Raw genomic sequence first — 27,921 nt, 5'->3', positions numbered from 1 at the left:
GACAGTATATTTTATTGAGTGGCTTCAACCCTTGAAAGCACACTTTGCGAAATCAAGAGAACATACTATTAGACATGCTCTGTTTTACAACCTGGAACTGAAAGAGTTCCATTCTAGATTGGACTTTCATGAACATGTCCTGCAATCTTATGCCATGTGCACCCTGAAATTCTAAGGTAAGCCCTTCTTAATTCAGGTATAGCCTGCTATGGCATGGCATAGTGTTCATAGCTCGCACTCATGGCAGAAGTTCAACAGAAGATGCCAAGCAACCGGCCAGTCTTTGTCTATACATTTCAAAGAAAAATGGCACTGGATTTTCAGTTCTGTGAATTTTCGTTGAAATTTCTTTTACCAATTTGTCCACTTTTTTTTTTTACTGCCTAATGCAAGGGGAGACACCCACACACCCTTACATCTTACACCCCTCACCACCATTTATTTATTTATTTTGGATTTGTAGAGCACGCTTACAGCCCTTGGGCATCGAGGTGCTGGTGCATGCAGTTTGTAAGCAGGATTCATTCAAGGTTATGTTAGCAGCTCCCGAAATTGGGAGTTCTAAGCTACACATCTAATTGACAAGAGACAGTATTATATATATATATATATATATATATATATATATATATATATATATATATATATATATATATATATATACCTTACCCTAACTTACCATCTGCATTGTGTGGCAGAAAAAGTGGGACAAACAATTGGTAACAAGTGATTCAGTGAAAGTAAGGTCTGATAGCACAGAGGTCACATAGCACAGCGAGGAGAGCACCTACTTTGACATCTCAGCAGGTTCGAATCCCGGCAGGGCCAAACTCAGCCTTTCATCCTCCCGGGGTCGATAAATGAGCACCACAAACCATGAGTAATAGTAAGCAGCGCTCAGATATATAAACGCACAAACAAAAAAGGTCGGCAAAAGTGGGCTGACCATTTTTCCTGGACCGTGGAATACTGTAGTTTTCCTCTGAAACGACCCCTAAAGCAGAGCTGTCCTGCAGGCCACTACAGGCTTCTCCCAAAACAGCGTTGACACCGTCATAGTATGAACAAGGGCTGAACAACAACCGACGGCCCCATCCTAGTGTGTGCTTATGAGATGCAAGTGTGCTCACGTTGTGCCTTTAGCATGCAAGAACACGTGGATATTTTCAACCCATTTTATTGTAAGAAGCAGTCAATGCTAGTTCTTTTAGCCTCTTTCTCCTATAGTTGATATGTGACTGTTCTCCCAAAAGAAGTTGGGTACATTTATGTGAAGCTAGCTGCCAGCTGCCAGGTAGAGGTAGTACGCCTGGATTCATTCTAGCCTCTCAACAGGCACTGAAAGAAATGTCGTGGAAGATTAGGTGAGGCCTTTGGGCCTCAACAAAAACCGAGATCCATGTCGGGTTTTCAGGATAACACTCCTTAATATTCATGAGAGACATTTGCATACAATGATTGTAAATGTATGCACAGTGTTCCTCGTGAATATTAATGAGGGATATCCTGAAAACCCGTCAGGTTCCTGGCCCTCGTGGGCTGGAGTTGGACAACCCTGATCTAGAAGCCTGTCCCCATTCATCTCTAGGTCTAGCTGCTTTCGATAATTAGAAGTGCCTAGCCTTTGATGTTCAGTGTGGGATTTCAAGCAACTCTGTTCATTGAGCAGCCTGCAGTCCTTTACCATTCAGCTGCTTTGTTCCTGAAAGCACACTCATCGTCTGTGCTTTATCTGGGAGAGTGGCACTGGGGAGAGGCTGCCTTTTTCAACCATTCACTAGGTACATAACTGCATACCAAACTGTTCCTGAAGACACAAACAAAAGTTTGAACTGGCTTGCAGTAGTTTAGTACATTATATTTCATATTGTTACTAAACTCTTCCAAACCCAAACTTGGCCAAGGTATTACATGCAAAGTTGTTCCTTACAGTAGAAACCACAATTCCAAGATTAAAGTTACAGAGCCCAACCAACTGCACAAGTGAGTTACATTCTTGAAAGAAAGCTGTCTTCACATGTGTTATAAAAGGAAATATTTTCACAAAGCCGAGTCAGATACCACATGGCATGTATTTAAGTGACAGGGTACCTCATTGCGAGCATGGCGGTGTGGTAAAATGGAGCCAGTAATGGAATTAAACCAGTTATACTGCACCGGCTTACTACGAGGGCTATCAAGTAATAATGTCCCCGCAAAAATATCCCCATACATAACGTCGCCGGGAAAAGCCATTGGTGACATTATATATGCTGATATTATGTATGGGGACGGGTTGCGAGCTGCAGGGGATGTCCCCTGCTCCCCTTGTAAAAAAATAATAATAATAATCAGCGGTTGCAGGGTTGTCCCTGCATGTTAAATGTAATAATGTCTCCGCCACAAACGGCAACATTTTAGTCAGGAGATATTTTTGCAGGGACATTATTAGATGGAACCCTATGAGGTTGAAAGTGATATGCAAAAGAATGAGTAGGATTTGGATGGTGTTGGGGTCTCCACCATGCCAACAAAAAATGCAAGATTTACCATGGTTGAAATGGCTGCATGCCGTAAATACTCCAAATCACCAACGGTGCCCTAGTGAACCCCATGAATGAAGATTAACATTGCCACTCACATGCTGGCACGTTTACTGCCAATGGGTGGTCTAACAGTATTCAAATTTGGCAGTAAATAAACTGGAAATATTGCCAAACATTAGCTTCTTGTGTGAATTAAGGGCAGTGCCTCTTGTGTTTATGTTGCGCCCCCAATCCTATGCTACCAGGCCCCCATTTCTTTCTTGCCATTGACCAGCCGTTGCACTGAGCTCGTTTCTTGCACCACTCAGAGACATGTCCAGGTGGAGACACGCCTGTCATGGCATGTACATGTTCTGCAGCAGAGAGGGGAACTTCACTGTGGTAGGAAGGCTGCAGGCTGCACAGTGCTTCCTCTGTTTCTACACACACCGTCTCACACTAAACCCAGGGGTCTGCAACCTGTGGCTCTCCAGATGTTTTGGACTAAATATTCCACCAGCCCTATCCAGCATAGCCAGTGATGAGGGAAAAACATGTGGCAGAAAGGCTGATTGCAGACCCGGGCCCCAAAAGCGTGCAATTACTATTCCTACTCACTGTAGGAACGGATGGTGTACTTGCTGATAGAACAGGAAAAGCTATGGTTCTTTGTGACCATGACACTCCCTCGGCAAACTTTGCCCCACAGGGTGCAGGGTCTTTGCTATCTGCAGTAAAGGAGGAACCAGGGGTAGCAGCAACTACCTCTGACAATCCCCATTTGACGTCCCTGCTCTTCCATTACTCAAGAGAGAACGATTGTCTTGTTCACACATGAAAAAAAGAATACAGGATGCGCTTTTCCATACTTAGAAATGCCACTCTCTCCCCACGCCAAGAATGTAAGCAGTTGTGCACAGGCGTTGCGAAGCTCATGTGATTGTGTGCACTGGATAAGCGCACCGTGGCATCACCTCTGTGATTTCCATGTAACAGTGTTTGGTTGAAGTGCATGTGTGTACAGGTGTTTGGGTGCATAATGACAGCCCCTCGGGCCCCTCTGTGCAAGTCAACGATGATGCTGCACACAGGCATCCCTTCACTTTTGCAAAAAAAGTGATGTGGTGTTATTAAGTATATTAAAGACATTTCTGGCATATTACCCATGATCAAAGTGGGCGGGAATGGTCGGGAACGGAGTCCCAGTACTTTTATTTTTAACTGTTAACTGTTCCACTACCTTTTACAGCCAAAGTCAGCATTCCAGAACTGTACTTTTTGAAGTTAAAGAGTAGCTCTTCACTTCACCATCTTACAGCAGTTGCAGCTAAACTGAAATCTGGCCATTATGAAGCCTACGCGACAAAGCCTGGATATACCCTAGCTAGTGGCTTCACCTGAGCGAGAGAAACATGAGAGAGGTCAGGGTAACACTAAGAAGGATTCTCTCCTCACACTCCACCTCCCTCTGATTTTTGGAAAACATTTCAAGACTATGGGCCTCATTACGAGGTATGGTAAAGGTGCTGGAGCCGTTAACCCTGTACCGCCCCATTACGAGGTCTGCTCGTGGGACCTGCTAAGGATGTCTGGTGCGTGATTTATGGGTGGCTGGTTCGGTGTGCCTGTGTGAGTGTATGGTGAAAGGGTGCACACTTAAATACATGTGTGGCTCGCTTTGCATGTGTTAGTATATGGTGAAAGAGTGCATACATAAATGTATAGGTGGCTGAGTGTGCGTGTGTGATTGTATGGTGAAAGAATGCACACTTAAATGTATGGGTGTCTCCCTCGATGTGCCTGTATGGTGAAAGAGTGCCCACTTAATTGTATGGGTGGCTGGGTGTGCGTGTGTGTATATGATGATTGGTGTGTGTGCTTGTGTTCATGGGTGCAACTAAACTTACATTTTGTGGAAGGGAGCTAACGCTTCAGATGTTGGGAGATGCGCTAACTTCACAGGTGGTGGGGGAGGGACAAACCTATTTGTGCAGGGGCATCTCACTTCTTTACGCATTCTAATGAGACTATTCTAGTGTAGCTTCAATGTTACAAGCAGTTAACTCTCTCCTTTAAGTTTGAAAGCACCCACATATGTACTGCTGTGAGAATGAGCGGTCTCCTGTCCCCTCTCTACCCTTCCAATCACTCCCCTGGCATGCAAGAACTAAACGTACATCACCATTTCAATTGACTAAAGAATTATGCATTTGAATGCAGATACTAACAGTGTAATGCTTTACGTTAGTACTAGCTGGGCCTTTGTTAACGTAGGACAGCCAGGTCGAGTCAACATAGCCCAACATTTTGGGCGTGAAGATAGGGCTGAAGCCCAGTTGGATCAATGGTGTTGCGCCACTACTTGCGTTTAACACCATGATTATTTATTGATAATCTTCATTACTGCTAGCCTATGCTTTCTCGTCCCAGTACATGTATATGAGACACTTTGCCTCATACACAAGTAGTGGGATGAGGTAGCAGGACATGAAGGCAATGCCTTGCTTAGTAACCTGTATTCTTCATTACTCCTAATACCACTTTTCCTTGTCCAAGTACTTAACTACTAGTTAAGGTGCCTCATACATACGCACTGGGAAGAGGGACGTGGAGGTAATTCTAGACAAAGGACCTCATTTTAGGTGTTGGTGCCGGGGATGGGAGGGAGAGGGGATGTGTGGGGGGTGGTGTATGGTGGGGATTGTGTGATAAATCATGATTGTCATCCATGTCCGGGCTAAGCAGGAATGATATGTGGTATTAGTGACTAGAGAAGCATTTTGGTGCAGCCAGTCTACTCATTTCTTAGTTTGGCTTGACTTCTTTTTAGCTGCGCATCTCGAATAAAGCAGTCCTGCTAACTGTAATTACCTGGCTAGGCTGGCATTTGTGTGCTGTCAGTCTAGCCATTTCTACTGTGGCATTGTATATTGTTCTGGGAATATGTTAGGAAACAACTATGATAAGTGTTATTGCTTCAACTGGTATATTGGTGCAACCAGTCTAGTTATGTCTAAATGGGTCCTGGCCTGCTTTACTGTAATATGTTATTACATATCTAGACTGGTCTATATTATGTAGCCAGATGGACATGTTTTCATTGTGGCATGGTATTTTTATTATCAAAGTGTGACAAATCAACTTCTGCGACAACAGTGGTCCAGGGATGAATATCGGTTTCTAAACAATCAATCAACCCCACACCTCTAGTACACCAGAACGTACCCAACGGATTGGATTACAAGTGGATTATAAGACCTCCTTGTCCAATTTTGGTAATGTGGACGGACCGGCAGGCTTATATCCGCAAGGTCGTGGATCGTTGGTTAGTTGCAAGACAGCGAAAATACAAGTATTACCAAATGTTAAAAGGAACTGTCCAGTCAAGGTTGTTTAAAACATATCTACTTTATTGTTACTGCAACAGACAGTTCTAGCACAATAAAAATATAACCCACCTTGTAAAGGAACACCTAGGACAGACAGTTTCATGAAGGAAAGGCATGCACTCTGGATACTGAAAGGAGGGTAGTTGGTAAAGTAATCAGTCTCACTGTTCAAGGTTATTTGGTTCCAGCACCAAGTGGGCAAAGGGTCTTACCTGTCTCTAGGGGCCTTCACAAAAGGACAAAGGGGGCATAACCACAACGTACCTGGTGCTGAAGAAGTTCTTGGTGCTTAACAGCATTGAGGTGGCTCCAGGGTGCTTTGCAGCCCTCAAGACAGAGTTAGTGGCGGGAGACAGCTGCGGTTACCAGGCGGCAGGCAGTTGGACAGACATCTGCAAGCTGTTCATTTAAGCGTCTCGGGGCCAACAATCGTTGTCTATGTGTTGGTTGGCAGATCTGGAATGCTGGTTTAGGCAGCTTGGATGGCTCTGATGACTGTGGCATGACAACAGTGAGCGATGCAGCGGGATGCTGTTCGAGGACTCGATTGTCTCGAAAATGTCCTTAAAAGATAGACGCTGGATGATGCTTGTGTGGCTCCTAGCTTCTTCGCAGGGCTTGTGTCCTTTCAAGGTGGACAGCCCAAAGCTCAGGAGAGTGATTGCATGCAACAGCCTTTTCCTTTTTCCAGAGACTCTCCGGCACTTTCCACATAGGAAGCTTGCTGACAGAACCTAGCAGGACACTCTGTGTGCTGCCTGGGTATCGGTTATAGAGCTGTTGGACAGGTCCTCTGAGTCTGGTATCTCCCTCTGTTCTCTGGGAGATGTTTAGGGTAGGGTTCTTGCTTCCGCCTTGGAACACCTGGCCTTCCTTCACTGGTGGAAGATGTAAGGTAGGCTGTACCTTCAGCCCAGGTCCAGATGCATCCTTCTTCTTACTCCTTTCAAAGTCATTGAATGATCTGTTAAGTGAGGGGTTCAGCCCTCTTTTAAAGCCAAATGGGCTGCAGTGATTGGTGCAGGCTAAGCCCACCTTAATGAACCAAGTGTGGGTCCCCACCAACACTATTTTGTTCCCACCAACAATCTTCTGTTCTGCATGAGGTCAGGACCAGAGTACTCTGCAACAGTACAGACAAGGGTTGCCAAAGTATTCCCAAGTCCCACCCATCTCTTTGTCTGTTGTAGATCAAAGTGTCTCTCTGGTTAACTGTGTCCTCTGTGACTCTTTAAAGCACAGGTTTCCCTTGAAGTTTGTCACGGGAGCAGACTTCTTGTCTCCCCCAAATCACATACTTCTCCCCTCTGAAAGGGGTCTGCTCTGCAGTAACTGCTGGACCCAGACAGGCCATTCACTGCCTTTCAAACAGAGAGGTGGGAACTAGCTTCAAGTTGACACATTGCATACCAAAATGGCATTGTCCCCGCCTTTCCAGCTGAATATGGCAGGGGAAGACGGTGCTTGTAGGCTGTGTCTTCCCGGAGTACAAGTGACTATGCGTGTGTATTGTACTATCCAATAACAATTTGGGAATACAGTTTTTTATAAGTGTGATGATAAATCGTATGTTGGTTTATAACCTTAATTGTGAGGGGGGCCTTCTGAGAATATCTTGTACCTTCTACAAGCCGACTTACTTTTGCGAAAGTGTGTTTGTATGTTCAGGGTTGGATCCATAACTGTTGGTGGGCTGAAATGTTGGCCCACAGTTGGCATACCAGTCTGGTATGTACTGGTGATAGTGAAATTTGACCAACACCACCCATTCGCTCTGCACAGGGCGGGGTCCGGCCCGGTGCACTCATTATAAGCAGTCTTGGGAGATTGTCGATTTTACGATTGTCGGCTCCAGCCCCACAATAGTTGATGTGCCGAAATTTTGCCCCAAATTTGGCATACCAGTCTGGGGTGTACTGGCGACAGTGAAATTTGACCAACCCCACCCATTCGCCCAGCACAAGAGTGAAGCGGTTCTGGCCCTTTGCTATCAGTATAGGCTATTCCGGGAGATTGACGATTTTGCGATTTTTAAAAGATAGGCAGTTAGGACACAATATAACATACACAATATAACATACACACACTCGAGCAGACCCCCACGTGCATGTCAGCTGCAGCCTGGCAATGGCAGAGGTTATGGCTAGTAGTAAATAAAAGCTGGTTTCTTCATGCATCATGGTCCACTCCTTTATATTTGGATAAGTGTGAGTTTGCAAGCATACATTCAGTGGCCTCCAGCGTTACACCATGGAGATCACGACAATGTTAAGGGCGGAGATACAACTGGTTAATCAAACTCTCAGGCAACAATCAAAGCAACTTCATTTAAATATATGTACATTTCCAAGGTTACTCAGCATTCAAAACATTTCTATTGCTTTTATCTACCAATGTTCCATTGATAATATTTCCGCTTTCCGTCGCATTATGTATTGCATAATGGAACAAAATCAGCATTACAGGAACAATTGTTCTCCGTATCAAAACATGTATGGCATCAGGGAAAAGATATTTGAACAAAAAAGCGTATGTTATATTTGGTTCCATTGCATAATGCACATATGTGTGGACTTCTCAAAATATGTATGAGGTCCCAGAGATAACTTTCAATGTGTGTGTGTGTGTGTGTGTGAGCATGTGTCACTTTACATACATTTGTGTCTGCAGCTTTATATACATGTGTGTGCACTGATTTCAAGCTATTCCTATTGGGATTTCATGCAGCTCAACATGTTTCTCAGTAAAAAGTACAATGTTAAAACAATCCTTCCCTGCTACATTACACATGGGTCTAGTTATGCATACAAAGATAAGGGACTGCAAGGATTGAACACTTTGCACGATGTTCAATGAAGTTAAGAAATTTGCTGTGGTAATTGTGGGTTTTCTCAAACATATCAATTATAACTAGATTCAACCCGGCATGCAAACCTCTGGATGAAATCACACAAAGTGTGTAATCCATACACTATTACTTGTGGAATTTTTTGTACGTGTTAGGCAAGGATTCTTTTGAATGGTGCTTAAGTTTACAAATTCAGTCTGATTTTAAGATCCGCCAAAATGCTATCCGTTTTAATTCATGCCTTTCAATTAAAAAAGCAGGGGGCTTTAAAAAAAATGGCATCTCTCTTTGTATTCAATGTAAATGGGAAACAGCGTACCATATGTAAGACTGCACCCTTGTCACAATAAAATTCTCCTTGGCTCTCTACCTCTATTCCATGGGTGTACTGGCTGTAGAAACAATTTGGAGTTATATTGGGGGTTTTATTCCTACATTTTAAATATTGCTTTTCTTGTGTTGGGGTCTCATCTTGGCCCCTCATACCCCCTCAACGGGGTCCTTTTTAGCTGGCTGTCTGAAATGTGAGTCTCCCTCCTGTGGGTTCTTCATCTGTCTGCCACAGCACCTTGCCACGGCATGACTGGAGGCCAATTATCCAGATTATCTCAGCTCTGCTCCCTCCATCCAGTTGTATCCAAAATGTTCAATGTTCATCTCCCCATATGCCATAATTATAAACTAGTTAACTAGTATAAACTAGTTATAATTAATAGTTACAACCTGCCTCTAACCACACCGCACACCCATAGTCATTCTCCACAGTTTTGGGTCTTTGATAACTCCCACCTCAGGCCACGTGGAGAGAAGGTTCAGCACAACAACACTATAATTGTCCCTGGATCTGGATACATTCTAAGGACAAAGTAAATCTATGGCCAAAGTATGCCAGAGAGCTTCGAGCACTAGCAGCACCGTCATTGGGGGGGAATCCTGGTTTCCAAAACCTTGTCATTATTGCGAAACTCCTCACACTCCTTGAGCTGCATCGCGATAAAGTCAGCCGTATGCGGCCACCAAAAGTTCAACAGAATGATGGATTTGGTCTTACAAACTTATGCCCCAAATCAACAACCATCTCTTTCATACCATGCAGAACCAGCATCCTGTGTCCCCTGCACACAAACTCTCCCTCAATATTCAAATCATCTTTCACTCTTCTGTACTCACCGTCAGTCTCACGAAGCATATGGCGGCTTACCCTACACTTTTATTTAATTAATCATCTAACCTTCTGATAGCCCTCTTCCCCCAGGCATGCATCCAACCATTAATCTTCTTAAAGATTATCCTCCACAGAGAATATGGCCCTAATATGATCTTCCACTAGCATGCCGCCTCTTCTTCATCCCTTACAGGATTCCTCGACAGAGCATCCGCCATAATGTTCTTGTTTCCTGAACATTTCCCACCATAAAATCCAACCCTTGAAGTTTGGTAATACACTTCAAAATCCTTCTAGAGATATCATCCAAACCTTTCTTGTTGAAAATTGATACCAAAGCTTTATGGTAAGTGTATATGACAAATGACCTTCCATACAAATACACACAGAACTTCAAATGACCCAGGCAACCGCCAAGACCTCCTATTCAATAACAGAGTATCTATTTTCTATATCTTTAAGCATGCAAGATGCAAACTCTATGGTGTGCTGACCTCCATTACCGTCCTGTGTGAGGACGACACCCAAATCAAACTCTGATGCATTAGTGTAGACAACGGTCATAGCACCCTCCCTGAATCCCTGCAACACTGGGGCATTAATGAAGTTACTTCACAAGGATTTGAATGAATGAACTCAAACGCAAAAACCTTGGACCACTCAAATGTTACCCCTTTTCAGGTCCATTTTCTCAAAGCTACAGTCTAGTTCACTAATCCTCTAAACCTGCAGTAGTAATCAATGAACCCCAAGAATGAGGCTACCTTCACCTTATTCCGTGGCCGAGCCATTTCCGTGATATCCTTAACTGTATTGAGGTTGGGCCATATACCTTGACCAGATAAATTATAGCCCAAGTAATCCACTGTGGTCTTGCCAAATCTGCTTTTTCCAGGGTCAACTTTGGGCCAACTTCTCTCAGCTAATTCAACACATCAACACATCCTCATCCTCATCCTGGCATCATGCTCCTCTCTATCACATACCCACACAAGGATGTCATCTTGATAGAACTTTATCCCATCCACACACCCATGTATGTTGTGTATAACTTTCTGGAAGACACCAGCCACGAAGAGTAACCCCAAATGATATTCCAAATGTTGGGATGGAAATGAGCCTATCCCCACCCATAGGTGCTTCCAAGGTAGGCAAACTCCCTACGATGGGATATAACTTACAAGGAGTTGCACCCACCCCAAAGGTGCATATGAATGCCCCTTGGCGCATAGAACTAGGTGAATAGCACTAGCCCTATCCTGGCCCAGCGACTCCATTTTGTGTTAGGCCCTGAAGAGACATGATGAGGGCTTGCAATGCTTGCGTCCTGGATTCACCCAGAGGTGCAAAGCAACTGGCACACCAGGATGACTCTGCATGAGCCCTGTTCTCACGGAAGTCCATTTCCCTTCAGTGTTGCAAATATCTAGTATTGCTTCCAGGAATGTGCCCTGCGAAGAGTGTGAGACAGTACCAGGCTCTGCACTTCATCCACACTTCTCCACTAAACTGCCAGTTAGACTCCTGACCCCCACCCAGCCAGGCCGGAGCCAGCCACACTTCACCAATCCAACCTTCCAAGTTCTGACCTCCCCAATGTGCCCACCACAGATCTAAAGCCTGCACGACTGTATATCTTTCCAATAGCAATGCATGTCTCTTATAACACGAGGAACCAGGAAGGGTAAATCATATATCAAACCCCAGTGGGGAAGCCTTGGGTGTGGGAACTGTGGTATTAACTAAGCCCTGAATGCAGAGGTCAGCATAACTGTATTGTATCCTCCCCTCTCTAGTCACCCTTTTCCTGTCACACCCAGGCACCTGCTATAATGGATAAATAACCAATTTATGTTGTTTAGCTTGCATTAGATAATGTTACATTTAATGTTCACCCTGTACTTCACCACGAGGATGAGCCCAGCTGACCCATGTGCACCAAGATCCATGGGGAAGAACCAGCCAATTAGCCAATTAGCGCCTGACAACCCCTATGGAGCAGACCAATGTGTACTCCAATCGGGAGGCCCAGAATGTTCAACTAATATGTGACGTTTTTTGGATTTATAAGTGTATGTGTAATGATGTAAGAGCGGAGAGCTCTCTAGCAGCAGAGTCCTTTGCTGTTATTTGTATTTTGTATGTGTAAAACCTTATCCTTGCAGAGCTATCTCTTGGCCTTATTCCTTTACTCTGGAGTGTGCACACAGTGGTATATGCCTTTATTTGGTGACCCTGACATGATTCCGTAGCTCCTGTAGTTACAGCGATATCCAGGGGCCTCTCCTGAAAGGCTGTGCCCATCTACAACTGACCAGTCCCCCAAAATACGTACGCAGCAGAAGTGGTCCTTGTGGGTGCCTGTTTTGTGAAAACCCCACCTGCTCGTTGGAGCTGGGTATGACCCCAGGGAGAGGCCCAGCCGTGTTGTGGATTAACCGTGAACTGAGGCTTTCAGAAGAATGCGGACACGTGAGTATAGATTGCAAGGAATAACAATGTCAGGGTTTGGGTATGGAGCAGTATGTTAGAGGGGAACACGCAAGGAATGAAAGTGAATGAGGTGAATGAGGTTTTTGAACAGTGAAGATTGTATGTACATTTGTTTTATTTTTTCTTTACATATTCAGTTATACAGAGATTTTAAAAGAGGAAGGAAAGGGAGTCTATCCTCTAACAAGGGTAGAAGGTGGCAGTCACAGTGCACTGACCCGACCAGTGCAGGAAAATATTATAACAGAGACATTTAGGAGCCCTATATAATTAGAGGGCTTGTGAATAAGTAGTGATTGTTGTTTTAGCTTATTATTTTAGCTTATTATTTTCATATGTATGGAGGTGGCCCATGAAGGGCAGATATGGTGTGAATGAGGATTGTGTAAGAGAGGGGGGGGGAAATGCTCTACAGGGGAAGGAAAATATTTGTCTGATATATGTTTTGTTTGTATGTCCTAAGAAACAATAGTGTCCACATTGTTTGATAATGTAAAGGATGGTTTTGACATGCATATGACGAATATTAATTGACTGACACTGCATGCTCTGAAGGTTTAGATGGATGGGAAAAAACCCTGCATTAATATTTCTAGTGACACGCACTTTAGTCACACGACAGCTATGGGGACAGATACCCCCCTGACTCATATATGTAAAAGATTGCACATGTACTGCAACAAAATTAAGAAATACCACAGACAATGGGTGACAGAAACAAAGGGGGAAGGAACATGTTTGATAAAAATGAGAATGGTTTTTGAGTTGGGGTGCAGGCAAATTTGATGTTATACAGACCTAGGTCGGTAGTCAACCCAGCAATTTTGGGTAGAGGAAAACTCTATGTGACCACATTTCTGTTGACTTCTCTCAGAACAGTGAAGAGCCTAATAGCCCCAATACACTTCCTGATCAACACAATGTGGCTTACCCATTCTGAGGTATTGGTACGCTCAATCACCTCATCTCTCACCATCCTGTTCACTTTGACTTCCAACTCTCTCCTGAACAACATCGAAACAGACCTAGGTTTCACTCCACAGGGAACAGCATCTTTCTTAAGCTTGATCCTATGAATAAAACCTTTTCAACACTGATGCTGTCTTTAAACAAGCCGGGGGCCCAACTTGCAACCTCTTGCTAACCTGATTCCTTGACCTGCGAGACTACATTGTTACCTCCTGCAAATACTTGCTCATGAGCATTGTTGTTAGAAAACATTTCTCTTGAAGCACATTTTACTCCATGGTCTATGGACCCCTAAAGGTGTTTGTATGTGTTTCTGTATCCAGACCTGACATTTTACAGTGCATCACATCCCTTAGATGCATGCCAACGGACTTCAGCTCATTGTTATCGGGAAACGGACACATCCTTCAGGCTGTCAGTACTGAGAAACTTTGTTTCTTTTAATCTAATGACTTTGTTGCCACTTGATGGTTACATTTTATCATTGTGTAAAGTGCCTTACAGTATCTCACTAAGGGGCCATTGTGTTTTTCCACCCTAGACACTCCATAAGGAATATTTGGTGGTTGTACAAAGTGCCTTGGGACAGACTGCTGACAGCAAAAGCTTTTTCTTATATTTGTGTAACTTTTTATCGTGCCATGCGATGTTTATTGCGTTTGGCCCAAGACTATGGCTGTTGTCCATGATACCCATGCCATGAGATCTTTTGTCTGTCCCTTTGGCTATTTTGTTCTCTGACCTTCCCCTGCATTTCTAGGTGCAAGAATTCCTTATTTGGCATGCAGTTGCCTGCAAAAGCTGCTTCTTTCGCGGGTCCCTGCAGGTCACGTGTGTAGACATCCAGGAAGTGGACTGGGACTGTCGGGTCCCAATCCACATTACTGGTGCCAGGGTGTTCAGGGTGCATGAGAGTATGAGAATCTCAGTAGTCCCTGATTAGACCATTGCTTGTGTGCATGCATGGGGCAAATCTCATTGGTGGGCCATGTGCGCGCACTCACCTGACTTTGGATATGAGGAAGTGTCCTTTGTCCATCCCAGCAAATCAGCAACAGATTTAAATGAGCATGCAGAAGGAACCAAGTATCCTGAATAGCTGAGCAGACACAGGATGATCCTAAGATGCACTGAGGAGGGCTGGCACTCGAATCCTGTTTTTGTCCTGGTAAAGCCCTGCTTTGCACTTGATCTCAGTAGACTTGTAAAGGTGCTTCAAACCTTTGGAGCATTGGGACCAATCATTCTCGATGCCACCTCATCACCCTGCAAGTAAGCCTTTTCAGAAGTGTCCCCTGGGCCATCCAGTGGACAGACCAGCTGAAACTTTGGGTACCGTGCAGGAGCATTGCCATTTTGATTTTGAATCCAAGACTTTGTGGACTCCGAGCTTATCCTCCAGAGCACCTTTCTACCAGATGTCTCTGTCCCAAAACCTTTGGGTCACAAGATGGAAGGGTGTGTCGTACCATGAGAGTTGGGTGCCCTTTGTCACTGAGCGACAGTGACCATTACTGAAACGGTTTTCCTGCGTTCCTTCCAGTGCTTGCTGCATCAGTGTTTTCACTATTATCAACCGAATCGATAGTAGCAGCTCATGTGCCATTCCAGACCTGTGTCAGCACCCTGCGCCCCTGCATCTGAGAAGTGAACTAAGGGTGGAAAATCGAGCTACTGGAGACAACCTCCAGATCTGTGAAGCCTGGATCAAAACCGAGCTACAGACCGTGAGTAGTGATGTCACTTACCGGTGGACCTTTGTTCATCTAAATGCATTTATGCATGCAAGGCCATTTTGGTAATCCTTTTGGCTTGGGTAGTACCCACTTCCTAAATACCTCCAACAGTCAGGAAAAGCTTTGTTCACTGTAGCAGACCCTCTCCTAACTTTTGGAACATGTTTCACCCCTTCAGAATTCTTACCCTAACATTTTCTTACATCCTAAGAAGTACTTTGAGAACTTTTCGCACAACCAAGCTTTTTTTTGTGCATGCATCAAACATGGAGCACAAGGTTCCATTCATCTTAGGGCTGGACTTATAAAGTTAGGGTTACCATTTCTGAAGCATGTCTGTGCTATAAAAGTTGTTCACCTTTTCTTTTGAAAGTATTAGTGAAGTTACTAACTTCCTTGCACTGACTTCAGTGACTGTATATATATATATATTAGTGTGGTGCTTGTGTGATGTTTTACTATTGCAATTCAGGATTCATTGGTGCTGTTTTTGGGCCTATAATGAATAGTATATATATGTATACTACTGTCTAACTGTAATTCTTGGTGTTTCACTGTTTGTGCTCATTAGAGACCCCTGATCTTTCTCACCCCTCCTGGAATTTAGTCTTGACTACTCTCCAAACTACCGAAGATTGCTCTGGCTATCTTCACAGATGTGTTCCCCCATTTACCTAACAAGGGTGGCCTCCGAAGATTGCTCTGGCTATCTTCCCAGATGTGTTCCCCCATTTACCTAACAAGGTTGGCCTCCTAAACATCTGTCTACCAGGCCAGAGTTTAAACATCCGATCTAAGGATTGGGATCAAGCTTAATGCCTGCATGAAAAATCCATGATAACAGGTTCTCTCCAACATTGGTCACAAGCATACAACTGACACTGATCTTTTCTTTGAACATCAGTTTGGCTTGCAATGCGTCTATAATCACAATGAGGTTCTTACCATACGCATGTGCCTCAACCCTGACCTCTTTCAACACACAGCGAGACAGCTCACTTTCCCACGACTTCTTACTCATCAAAGTAAGGTCTGCCCCACTGTCAATCAGCATTTCAATTCCCACACAAAAAGTTTCAATGACTGATTTGGGCATCTTTATTTTCATCGCACATACGGTGTTCAGCACGTGCGCCACCTGCAAACTATCACAGAGATCAACATGACCATCACCAGCAACATTCTCATTCACACTACCAGGGGAAGTTCCTGCTAGTCTGCAGCATTTTGTGAAGTGCCCTCTTTCCCCTCACAGTCTACATTCAACATATGTGGCAGTGCACTCCTTGTCCATGGCTATGTGCTGAGTGCTGCCACACCTGTAGCAACATCTGACTTGGCGGTTGGGTTGCAGATTAACATTTCCTTCTCTGCGAGAGAGGGCAACCCTTTTGTTTTCTCTCCCTCTCCACTTTACATCCCTGTCTCTAACCACATCTTTCCTGCTGGTATTCCTAGAGGCCAGTTTGTCCTTGTGCACCAGGTTAGTTTCTGCAGGGTCATCGCCGCCCTTAGGGGAATACTTGCACAATTCATCAATACACAAAGCGGTATGCTCCACCTCAATTTCTATGGCCCTGTCAATATTGGGATCTTTGTCCTCCATAGTTCTTCTTGCACCTTGTCATCAGCACATTTAATCATCAATTGATCGTTCAGGTGCCCCTCCTGAAAACAAGGACTAAACAGGCCCTTCACAGCTAACCCCGTTAGGGCCGTCTCACCCTTCTTCTGCTCCCTCATGGCAAATCGATAACGAGATAGAATCTAATTTTCATTCACTTGGAAATATCTGTCCAGTTTTGTTATGCTTGCTTCAAAGACATTGAGCATGGTCCCATACTCAGGTAAGGGTTCAGGAAATCTCTTCTATTACTCCTGGCCCTCATGTCACAAGCCATGAGACAGCAAGGTGCCCTTCCGGTCCACTGAAACGTTTGGACCATAAACCGCCAACACAAACTTGAGGAAGTCCTCCTTCCAGTCCTCAACCATTTTACGGGCTCACCACCACCCTGAGGCAAAAGAGAGCAGCACCAGGAATGTTAGTCATGGTCCAACCCAGCAACGGTGTGGTTGGCCAAGGCTTGGTACTCTATGCACCACTCTACACTTTCAGGGCAGTCCCAGTGACTCATAGCAGGGACTTTGCACCCCAACAAGGCTCACCCGGCGACCTCCAAATCCTCTCTCTGCGGGTGGCACCTTTGTCTTTACCTGTACCTCCACAGCACTCACCGCCACAGATATGTATGTGCCTTCATACCGCATCCCAGTCCATCAGGTATATAATTGGCTTGCTTCAATGCATACCATGCACAGAAATGTGCCTGTCACTGGGCACAGTCTACCATGTGCAGAAGTGTGCCCTCCTGTTGCTCTGCAACCATGTTGGGCAAGACTCAAAGGGTGTGCATCACGTGATCATGTGCCGCCAGGCAACATCTATGCCGGCCCACTCCATCTTGAGGTAGGCAGGACAAATGTCGTGCATGAGATGAGAGGTCCGCGCCAGGGCCTGGCGGAACCCTCCCCTAAAAATACTGCACAGGGTCCCCAAAGACAGACGTCTTTGACATTTCAAACCAACGTAGTGCAGATCCCGATCCGTAGGACTCATTATGGTCCAGTTAATTCCACAACAGCACCGCAGCACCACAGAGATCTGTGCCCAATTCTGTATTGTCTTCACTGAAGCCGCACTTTCAGGCACCTCGTCACCAGTGAAATGAAGATGCACACCGTCTGGTAAGTGTAACAGGATTGATTCCCTTCAAGCATTACAGTAAGCAACCGCAGTAGCGTCTTCCAGCTTCAGCCTTCAGCTCCAACTGACTCCCACATTCCACATCTTTCCTTCCATTCCAAGATTCAACTCCAAGGATTCCAGTTGTTTTTTTACTTAGTTATTTTTTGGGTATTTATACAGACAAGGGGGGGGCAGGGATTACAAAACAGAAACGGTCTTACTAGGCCTTGTGGCATTCGGATCATGCAAGTGCAGTAATACAAGTGCATGGGAGAAGGGAGATGGCGTGCCGGGGAGGCCAGGTGGACAGAGCCCAGCGAGACGAGAGTGCAAGGGCAGAAGGTCCACATTCTAAGTGTGAGGAATGGGCTGGAAGGGCTCAGGTGGTGCAGGCCCAGCCAGGGGAGGGAGCCCAGAGGACAAGTGTAAGTTGGTGGGGGGGGGGGTCAAGGAGACCAAGTGAAAAGGTAGCCTAGTAGGGCGGGGTCTGCTGCCCTGAAGGAGTCTGAGGGAACCAGACAGCCAGTCAAGAGGCATAGGGGAGAATAATTAGAAGGCGCTGGAGTGAGGAAAGATGGAAGAGAACAAGAGGCTCTTGAGAAACTTCTGGTACTTAAGGATATCTGGACAAGGAGACCCTGCAGAGGAGAGAGATCTTATCCCCCTACCCACCCCCTCTCTGCTTGGAGAAGCATCTGACCTGCAGAGTGTTGGAGCTAGAAGCTTTGTCACATGTGTGCTGCACTGGCACTCTAAGTGAAAATACATAGCTTCACTGACTTTATATACCGTTTCCCATGTGACACACGTGTAACTTATATTCCCTGTACTTGGTACTTGGGACCCAGGACTTCACATATGGCAGTACTCGAAAATTCTAGGGCTTGTGTTTTCTACATGTGAACAGTTGTGACTTTCCTGTGTATTGTTCATCATGTTCTTAGATCCTAGTGAGACATTTGTGGTAAAAAAAAAGTGTGCAAACTCCAATTGTGTCTCTAAAATATTAAATCAGGCCTTGAAAATGGTTGCAAACCGAAATTCACTTTCACACTATTAAAATGTTCTTAGGCACACTCGCATTTGTTGACACCTCACACTTTAAACTGGCATCCTTTTTTATCACAACAGCAAGCAAGATGTGCAATCTAACGGGTAGTATACTTTTGTGAATAGCGCCACTCTCGCTCTTTTAGAAAGGCCTTTTTCATTTCATGGTGTCTCGGCAGGATAGCTCAGGGGCAACGTGTTCGCCTTGTAAGGAAGATGAAACGGAGCACCATCGGTTCGATCCCCGGGTCTGCGCTTAGAAACCTCTGGGTATTAAGCACGTTATAAATAAGCTATCATATGTTATTTTGCCCATTGTCCATTGCTGTATTTTCTCTTACAGGTGTATGTGCGAGCCACAAGAATTGCCATAAGAGACTCGTGCACCATTTGTGATTATTAGACAGTACTGCTGAATTGGGCCAACAATGTGGTGTCCCACATTCACTTAAATGAAAATGTGTCAATGGACCTCATTCCAAGTCCGGCGGTAACCAAGCCGGAAAAACCGGCAGGTTGCTGCCGGACTTGGAATTTATGAATGGCTCCGTGATTGCAGGAATCATCGGGGCATTACAACCCCAGTGACACGGTAATTCCGGAGGTGGAATTCCGTAAATCCCCATTGCCACGGAGTCCCATAGGAATCCATGGGGATGGGACAATGGAAACACTGGTTCCATCTATGATGGTGCTGGTGTTTCCATTTCCGTCTGCAGGTGGGTGGCGTTACTCCCGCCAGGTCAGAACTGGCGGGAGTAACACCTCCCGCCTGCAGAACTCATAATCTGCTGGTCCAGAAATAAAGGTGATTGCAGATTTACCGCCACCATTGTTTCCGGACCGGCAGGGTCATAATGAGGCCCAATGTCAATAAAAGGGGCTTCAGGCAGGACCGGGATAGCAGATATGGTGTTGTTCCCATCACATTTTACTAGGCCCTTGTCGTATAGCCATAGTCCACGTGGCTCTTCCAATGAAACGCATTGCTCTCTCAATTACTCTGTAAATTGGGTCGGTAAAATCACATATAACCAAATAATGGAACCGCCAACCCAAGTTCTACAAAATAGGACACTGTGGGCCTCATTACATGGTAGGCGGTAACCATGGTGCTATTAGCACCATGGTTGCCGCCAGTATTTTACCGTGTCCGCCTTGGTGGATGGCGAAATTACCACCCTACTCCAAGGTGAGCGGGGGCGGTAATTCCCCATTCACCAAGGCACTCCCCATTCCCATTTCTGCCCCATAGGGCATAATGGGAATGGGGAAGGCGCTAATTACGGTACCGCAAATTGCGGTACCATTATTAGCACCAAGGTCCCTTTGCGGCACCCTACTTTAACAGCTGGTAAAACCAGCCCTTAAAGTCAGGTCCCGCAAAGGGAACTCGTAGTAAGGCGGTAAGAGTTTACCGGTACCGGTGCCCTTACCGGTACCGGTAAACCCTTACCGCCTACCGTGTAATGAGGCCCTGTAATTAAGCTAGAACATAGGCACAACATCAATGGCCCAACAGTGTAATGGTCTGAGAACTGTCTGGGCTGCCAAGATGTCTGGTTCAATGGGAGAGAATTTAGATGTATCTAGTGGGTTGCTATGTGATGCTGATCTCGCTCTTTCCACTAACTACATGATTTGGTCATCCGCAGGGGGATGTACCTATCATGTCACTAGAATTGTACTAACCAATAGAACAGGGCAATGTATGTTGTTGTTTAGTTTCTTACATAGGTATAAGCCAGTCGGGAACGTGGGATTAGCCCGCAACTGATTTTTTAAAATATATTCTAGTGTTTTCTAATTTTGTGGTTTTCGTCCTTTCAGTTCTACAGGGTTGACTGGTCTACGACGACTGATTGTATTCATTAAGGCTCTTTATCTAGGACTATGTGCCTCACATTATTGTTTCATTGGATTGATTTTTTGGGCCCACCTTTATACAGTGTGGTTCAGCAGCAGTAACAGCTTGCGGGTTGCAGACCCTCGAAAACTGCAGACGGTGTTGGGATTGTGGAGCTGGAATACAAGGCGACTTTGGGTTAAAAAAAGACAAGACTTCCCTTAGATGACAAACAGGCTGAAGTGCTCGAAACAGGCTCTGTTGATTTGGCTATGCTAGAAGACTGTGGAGTTTCTGGATGAGGAGCCAGCAAGGCTTCGGCATCACGTGGAACGTGGAGATGTGTGAGGGGGTCATATGTCTAAGTTAAAGATGACCTGGAGGTTCATGTTCAGTGGGTTGGGCCGTGTTGAAGGTGCCCAAACAAGGTCAAAGTGTTCCAGAGATGCAGAGAGAGTTAAGGAACACTTTCTTGGTTCTTGTTTGCTTTGGAAACCTGTCCAGGGTATCCAGGGATAAGCTTAGTCATTCTGCTGCTTTTCCCAACCAGGAAGGTTCCAGAGAACACTTGCAGAGACTGCTTTCTTCAGTGAGCATGGCCATGGGTACCAATGTTCTGGTTACCATCAGCCTGTGTCCAATGTTTGGTCATGAGTAGGGGGAAGAACCTACCTTTTACATGGAAATATTGGTGTTTACATCTATAGCTGATTACTTTGGAGCTGACTATTCTCCAAACCAGACTGCTAACCCATCTTTCTCCTTCTGTATTCCAAATCTGTATCAACTAAGGTGAGGGTCTCCTCCCTTAATGAGGCAAAAGACTACAGTGGATTGGTCCACTTCTAGCCTACTGCAAGGAATCCAATAGTGACTGAAATTTCAGAAACGCCTTGCCTGCTGATATTGCTTTCACTACAGGACATTGGGAGGGGGACAGGATGTGTTGATGCCCCAGATCAATCGAAGATGGTAAAACCCCTGTCTAGCAGGAAAGTCCTCTTCTGCTGTATTTTAGTTACCCTCCTTCTTCTGTGCCATCATCAAAGGGTCTCTGTTAATTAACCCCCTCGTGAGAATTCCCTTGGCCTGGCAGAGTCTGTCATTTCAAGCACTTCATCTCTACCTGTCCCTTGAGAGCAGTCACTGTCTTCCATAGAGCTGCCAACCTTTTCCCAGGGAAGAACATACTTTTGCTGAGACAGAGCACAGAGTGTTTGTTTTGGAACCAAGCTTTTTAGTAATGACATCAATATGTGTTCTACAATATTAATGCAGATTCTGAGAGATACCATTTCATATTCAGGCATGGCTTATATTTAGATTTTGAAAATATTGAGAATGGAGGGAGGCAGCAATAAGTAAGTGAACAAGCAAAGAAAGGAAAACAAATATATTTCATCTAAGAGTGAGTTTTACAAAAGAATAGGAATAACAGAAATTATTATTTTTCATATCCAGTACATAAAGGAGGCTTAACAGAACAAGAAGGGATGTGCATACAGATCAGTGTGAGTTTATTATCATGAGAAAATGAACAAGTACAGTCTTTAGCTGATTCTGGTGCTACTCTTGTGAGGTGGTTATACCTATAAAAGCAGCAGGACAACGGTCTATACCTCTCAGACTGTAGAGAGAGCAAAAAGTAGACAAAATTTAAATTAGACCTTAGTGAAGGCCGCGCTTGAACAAAAAGATCCAAAGAATATCTTTTTAGCCTTTTCTTAGCCTTAATTTATTGTTTTTTTTTTGTTTTTTTTTATTTTTTGAAATAATATCTTCAATTTGAATTATAAAGTCATTCAAATTACAACATCAATGAGATTCTTGATGAAATCAAAATTTAGTGTTCAAAATTAAACTTTATAATGTCCAGCCTATACCCGACACATGTTTCCCCGCCTATTTTCTGGCCATTCTTCAAGGGTTCAATGGCCGATGGTTATCACAAAATGGTATAAATTGTTCCCACATTTCATAATCATCAATTACTCGTTTGTTTTCCTGTTGAGACAGAATAAAAAATAAATAAATGCAATGCCTGAAGTTATTAACAGAGCTAAAATGAGATCTTCAGGATTAGTTTATTTGAAAAAGTTTATACAGATGGTAAGCTATTAGATAAAGAAATTTGTATAAGTCAAAGAGTAATGGAATTAGTGGGGAGAAAGGAAAAGAGGTTTAAACTTACATGTTAACCCTGTAAGTTTGTTCATGATACAAAGGGTCCCCAATTGGAGTATGCAAACAAGTTTCCTGAATGGTGTTCGTGATAGCACTAAGTGGACAGAAAGCAAAAGTTTGTGAGTTCGCCTTCTAGATGTATGTATTTGTCAAGCAGCTATATACATTTTCATTAAGTAATGAAATGAGGACGTTTTACTTACATTGGGAAGTTGCCGTGTTGTACGCAGAGTTAATTTCAAAAAACCGGTTCGATTGCCGAGAGCTCGATTCTGCACGCAATCGCGTTAGAACCAGCATTGTAAACAAATGCTTACAAACGCGTTTGTCACGTGATGTTGTGACGTGGTGCCATTCGCAAGGCACCACATTAGTTTGGGGCAAAAAACGTTATAGTTTTATGTGCCATGGTTGTTACTATTTCAATTGAAATTACTTGCAAATTTGTCTTGTATTGTTTTTATATACGTGCACAATTTGAAAAAAGCCTGATTCAGATAACGTGTGTGTCACGTGATGTTGTGACGTGGTGTCGTCCGCAGGGTGCCATGTTCGATAGGGGCCAAAAACAATTTATGTTTATGTGTCAAAGTTTTGACTGTTTCGAATGAAATTTCTTCCAAATTGGTCTTGTGTTATTTTTATGTACATGTACGAATGAAAAAATAGCCTGATTTAGATATTATGAAAGAAATACATTTTTGGAGTAAACCAATAACTAATTTGGACTAAAGACTGTCGTGAAGATCTCATCTTGGTTACGTGTAGTATTAAGTAGGCTAAGAAACAGTTAGTCTTGTCAAAGTATAAAGCAAGAGATTGCGAAGGAGGCGGTTAGACTGGAACGACTTGATTTGCCGTAACATTCCCCTTATTGACATGGTACATAGTTAGTACTGGTATATAGTAACACTTAAAGCTAATAATATATAGTGACAAAAATGTCATACATCATAAACAATTCAAATGTCTGTATGTAGGACTGGTTTTTTGAACCTACTGCAATGTTTCACTTTCAGATTGAATAGAAAAAGTAAAAGCAAAGCAAAGAAAATGTTCCCATCTGAAAAGGTAAAAGGAAAATACAACTTGTAGCACTATATTTGTCAAACAAAGTGATATAGTTCCTGATCCACATTTAGATACATGTAAATTGAGTCCATGAACCATATCCAAAAAGCTTCCCTTTAGCGAAGGAGTCTCTCCAAGTTCCCACCTCTTCTTGGTGTGGACAGTTTTTCTATTCCATAGCATTTGATTTTGGTCATATCAGACTCCACATGATGTTGGTGAAAGTGAAAGGCTAGTGGTGATTTCATGTCCTTATATTTAATTGCTCGCAAATGTTCGCCCATTCTGATTTTGAACTTCCTGATTGTACTGCCATTGTAGATTTTATTGCATGGGCATATTATGGCATATGTCACAAATTTGCTGTTACAGTTGATGAGTTGTTTGATTACAATTTTTTTGCCATTTGGTAGCACAAATTCTTTCTTTCCATTGCACATGTATGGACAGATGTGACAATTGCTACATTTGAAATTCCCTTTTGAGGGTGATGTTAACCATGTTGATGCGCTGTTGATTTGCTTGTTGTTCAAATTTTGTATTGTCAAAATATGATGGACTCAGCATTTTCATTAGGTTCATACAATTTTGAAACACCATATTAGGTTTTTTGTCTAAAATGGTGCTCAATTCTGAGTCTGTAGTTAGAATATTCCAATTTCTTTGGAAAAACCTTTTAAAAGCATAATTATTTGTACTGAAGGTTTGTGATGAACCTGGGTTTGTCTGGTTCTGGTGTTTTCATAGGTTTTTCCTATAGTAAATATTATCTGGATCTCTCCATGCTTTTGGTTAGCGTAGTTTTAAGATGTTTGGAACTGTATCCATGATTCTTAAATTCCTTGATTGCCATGTTTTGATGTTTTGTACATTCCTCTGCTGATGTGCAATTCCTTTTAATTCACAAAAGTTCACCAAATGGTATGTTATGAATGAATTGACGATGGTGATTGCTAGTGGTGTGTGAAACACTGTTGACAGCTGTCTCTTTCGTATATAAAGTGCTGTGGATGGTTTGATCTCATATGTAAAGATGGAGGTCCAGAAAGTTAATAGACTGTTGACTGTAAGAAATGGTGAATTTCATATTGTAGTCGTTGTTACTGAGAAAAGAATGATAATCTTGTAGTTGTTGTTCTGTACCATTCCATATTATGATAATGTCATCGATGTATCGTCCCCAGAAAGCAATTCTATTGTTGGTGGTGAAATCTGGATGTTGCCAGGCGACCTGAGTCTCAAAATGTCCCATGTAGAGATTAGCGTATGGGGGAGCAAATTTGGTGCCCATCGCAGTCCCCTGGACTTGTCTGTATAGCTTGTGTCCAAAGCAAAAGATATTATTGGTTAGCGTAAAATGGATTATTTCCGAAATCATCAGATTTTGTTCTTGTAATGAGACTAATCTGCTTTTCAAAAAATGATTGACTGTTGAAATACCTCTAGTGTGAATAATACTGGTGTACAGAGCGGTGACATTGAATGTTACAAACCAAAAATTCTCTTCTCAATATATGTTTTCTAATTGCTTCAGTGCGTGTGTGGTGTCTTTGATGAAAGAACTTAGGCCGGCTGCAAGAGGTTGAAGATAATAATCTATATATTCTGAGATTCTTTCAGTAAATGAACCATTTATTATTATCATGTACGAAGGAACACATATAGTATGAGGATATTGAACTAATGTGCATTCTGTGATATTATTGTTTGTAGGAAATCAAGTTGGTTATTCCTGAAGTAGGATTTAATATCCGAAATGTGTTGAATGAAAATGGGTCAGAAGACATCACTGCTGTTTTCATCTTGGTGAAAATCATAACATTTTAATTTTCATTAATATTTTGTTATGGGAATTGTATGTATACACGAATTTGAGGAAAACAATGAAATGATTACTAACATTGTTAACATTGTTAACATTGTTAAATATGTTCTGGATAGTGAAATGTGATTGATTGTTGTTGTGAAAGAGGTATTTCATTGTGTGAAACAAATTTGAAAATTGTATGAGCGACATATTAAGAAATAATCCATTAAAGACTCTTTTTGAGTCATAAGGAGTGCATCTGGTTTTACCATCATAGTTATGGGGAAAGGATGTTCATTTATATGTAGATTTGTCATCTGTCATCAGACTCTGGGGTCCATAAATATATAATTTGATCCCAATTGGCCACGAGTAATAGCAAATCATGACATACTGAATATTTGGCTCTGACAGTTCCTGGTGAGAATGCATGTGTCTCCTTGTGTGCGCTATGTTATCAAACCACAAAGCATCTGCCGAGAGGTGTCAGCTGACAATCTCGGCAAAGTCACATGTTTGGACTCTGCTTTTATAGAATGGAGCATAATGAAAGTGTGGAAAGATTAACAGACCTCACTTTCAGAGAGAGAGTTACTGCATCATTTTATTCATACAAGACAAACACGCTCAAGCTATTTTGGCAAAACGGAGGGCATTATGTCACAGTGGGCAAGGCTTTGTTTGCATGTGTGTCATGTATGCACACATTGATAGTATTGCCCACTCTTACATCGGCTAATGCAGATCTTATATTCATCGTCATGCATGCATTTTGCAGACCCACCTTCCACTTCAATCTCTATTCCTGCATCACCCTCAAAGCTGGCTAAATTGATGACCCTGATGTCTTGCTCCTTTCATGGCTGCAGCTCCCGCTGTGGTGATGAGGAGCTGCCACCTAAGGTGAGGTTCTCCCAGTAATGTGCCTTAGCCACTACTTTACAGTATCCATTTCCAGAGCTGGCTGCGCGGCTACTCAATTAGACAGCCAGCATCTTGCCGACATGCACTCCCCCATGCCTCTGTACTTCTGTCTCTCTCTCTTTTTAGGGGGACCAACCCTTAATCCCTCATCTGCACTTTGAAAGCACCCCACTTCCCTCACTGACCCTCACCTGAATTCTCCACCTTCGTGTTTCCCTTCCCCACTGATCCACTTACCTACTTACGATGCCATTTTACCTTCAAATTGAGGGTGGAAATGAATAGAAAATAATGATAAAACATGAAATGGATCATGTTGAATTACGCACTAATTTTAAGTTCCACCTTATATTAATGCATTTGTAGTGCGGCGTGGTCAAAAATTGTATTTATTGCTTCCGCCACCCCGTCCTCCCTGCCATACAATTACTCCAGCATTAACGCTAGCATGTTCATGCTAACATAATTGTCGTGTTTCCTATAGAATCTTCCTGCTGTTTGCACCAGCAAACAACTTGGCGGATTCCATAGAAATGTATTGCATACCCTGCCTGCCACGAGTAAATGAAAGGCAGTGTTTACTCAATTTGCATGGCTGAGAGCAAAAGGGACACCTGAAGGCGATTGCAACTCCACTTTACACCCCCCTTGTGCACTCCGGTGTGCAAATGACGACTATTAGATGGAAGGGACCTGGGCGCACAACTCCACTTTACACCCCCCTTGTGCACTCCGGTGTGCAAATGACGACTATTAGATGGAAGGGACCTGGGCGCACCTTGTAACAAGCCACCTCCGCGTAATTGACAGGGATTTCTAAACTGAGGCCCTACACGGTGCTATTTCTGGTATCCCTCTAGCAATATTCCAGCAAAACCGCCATCATTACCACCGGGCCAGTGCTATCGTCGTAATTGTGCAGATTTTTAGAAATACCACTCGAGGTATTGATAGTGACCTTTGCCACTATTCCTGCAAACAAATCTGCCCAACTGGAACCAAGCATGCCATGTCGAAGTGACCAACGCTCATCTGGAAGGCCACCCTCGAGTGTGGGCGGAAGCGGACACGCTATTTCTGGCACTTTCATGCGCTTGATTTGAAGCATGGCTCTGGGAGGGAGGGGGGATTCTGGGCTCCTGCTCGGCGGCGCGCTCACGCACGGGCACGCTCGGCATACTCCAGC

Source organism: Ambystoma mexicanum, chromosome 5p (assembly GCF_040938575.1).
Source record: "Ambystoma mexicanum isolate Mex_15411 chromosome 5p, UKY_AmexF1_1, whole genome shotgun sequence".
In the NCBI taxonomy this organism is placed as follows: Eukaryota; Metazoa; Chordata; class Amphibia; order Caudata; family Ambystomatidae; genus Ambystoma; species Ambystoma mexicanum.
This window is presented reverse-complemented; position numbering follows the sequence as displayed.